This window comes from Frankliniella occidentalis, unplaced genomic scaffold, assembly GCF_000697945.3.
Source record: "Frankliniella occidentalis isolate FOCC.00 unplaced genomic scaffold, Focc_3.1 Scaffold1, whole genome shotgun sequence".
NCBI classification, from domain to species: Eukaryota; Metazoa; Arthropoda; class Insecta; order Thysanoptera; family Thripidae; genus Frankliniella; species Frankliniella occidentalis.
The window spans coordinates 1,233,284-1,235,370 of record NW_026267131.1 but is presented as its reverse complement, the minus strand read 5'-3'; the positions used below and the strand labels follow the sequence as shown (position 1 = coordinate 1,235,370).

At 49.7% G+C, this 2,087-nt stretch overlaps 1 protein-coding gene across 1 annotated transcript in view; it reads left to right on the top strand.

The window, feature by feature from the left end:
- The window catches only part of LOC113213419 (protein Wnt-4-like), a 47,443-nt gene that overhangs the window by 31,409 nt on the left and 13,947 nt on the right, over positions 1-2,087 (top strand). The window lies entirely within an intron of this gene.

The window sequence follows — 2,087 nt, the reverse complement described above, 5'->3', positions numbered from 1 at the left end:
CCCCTCCCCCCTCTCTCCCTTCCCCTCCCCACCTTTACATAGGTTAAGTGATGGCCGCACCCCCTTGGCAGACAACGCACGATTATAGTTTGTTTTAACGCGAACGGACGGAAAACGCCAGTTTATTCTGTAAAGAATGGCCACCGCTGTCTCGCTCGATGCGGCGGGCAGGTATGTGTGTGGTTGGCTCGTGCTCCCGCTCCGCACCCGATGCCTGCCTGGCCTCTGCCCGTCTCTGGGGACATAAAATACCGACACCATAGAGAAATTCCAAACTCATTCAAAAATTGTTGCTGATATATAAGCTGCCCTGAAGAATCTTCAAAAGAAAAGCAAATTATTTTCACTGTGCATGAGCACAAATTGCGAGATTACAGCTCAATGCAGCACTTTTTATTCAAGGATGAAAACAAGTCTAAAAAGATTAGGATTGTAACGTAAGGTGTGTTTTGAAAAAGAAATTGACTCACCCCAAACAACCTGGTGGGATATTGGGAAAAGGTCGCAGGTCGCACAACGCGTTAAAAAAATGCTTTTTTAAAATCACATTCCGGAAATTACGACGAGTAATAAAGTCACGATCTTTCTGCTGCCCTGCGTAATTTCATCCTACACCACACCAGCATTCTGATCATATTTCGATACACAGGTGGGACCAAAAATATTCCAATTTTGAGGGCGATTCAAGTGTTTGGGAGCACTGACCTGCAGGGTGTTTCCGGATGCCACTGTGTACATCTCCCGTATCCTTGTTGCACCCTTCACTCCCTCGCCTCGCCAGGAAGGTGAGGGGAGGAGAGGGAGAGAGAGAGAGAGAGAGAGAGAGAGAGAGAGAGAGAGAGAGAGAGAGAGAGAGAGAGAGAGAGAGCAATACCTTTGCGCGCGGCGGCAGAGTCCATGCGCGTCCCGTCGTAAAAGTCATGTTTAATATTTGGAAGAGATCTCTTACCACCTTTAGTAAAGTGTTTACTCTTCGGCCTAACCTCGGGGCAGAGTCGTACAGCACAATGAAAACACAAACACGGGGCGGTGCCATGGCGGTGCCAGCCGAGGGTGGTGCCCGTGCCGCACACGCAGGAAGAAATCTGCTCTCACTGGACGACAATTCAGCCTTATTTCTTTTGCGATCAGAGAGCTATTACTGCCTCAGCGTTTTACAAATGATGTGGGAAGGTAGAGAAGGATGACGAATCGAGGAAAAGGGGGGGGGTTGTTTTTCGCCGGTGGGCACCAGGAAGAAAATTGGGTCGGAATATATGCATAAGGTGAAGGATTTAATGAGGAAACGTCGCTACTCACTCAAGAGCAGCGGGAGTGGGTGAGAGGAGCCGGGAGGAGAGGGGGGGGGGGGCGGAGGAGACGAAACAGTTCGTTGAAATGTTTCACGCCTCCGGCAGGGCTGCTGCTGATATGCAGCGCAGACATCATTAAAAATTCAATCGTTGAAGTCATTAGTATAAAGCGCACCATCAACAAGTTGGCTCGAAAAACAAAACAAAACAACACCTTACAATAATGTTAAAACTATTTTTCTCGTTTCTCGCTTGTTTATTAAGTTTAAAAGTAAACTCGCAACTTCAGTTTGGAGTACATCTTTAGTGATCGGTTTTTAGTGGGCGTAAGTATAGCAGGCCGGGTTTGCCTACCAAATTTTATCACAGCGCCTTAGGGCCCTGTTAGAACAACGGCAACCCGGTCGCACTCTTCAGCGGGGCAGAGCAGCCACCCTGTATGAGTGTGACCCAACGCCTCTGTCAGCAGTGGAGTCGTTCAGTCGGCTCTGTATCTCTCCTGTGCAGTGCGAATGCTTTGCGACGGACGCAGCCCATGACTGTTTACTGACTGGGCCCCCTCCCCTTTGTCGGCCAGCGCCGTCCCGTCTGGGCGTCCGCGGCGCAGGGTTGGGTGGTGGTGGTGACGTCACTCGCTTGCGCAATCGGACATGTCCAAGTAGTCTGATAACCGAGTAATTCATCTGCAAAAATAGGCTGATCCTGATCCGAGGCTACGAAGTGTATCAGGTATTTTGGAAAGGGCGCGTTTTGTGTAAACGCCTCAAAGGCAAAGGGTTGGACGCGGAAGAGACC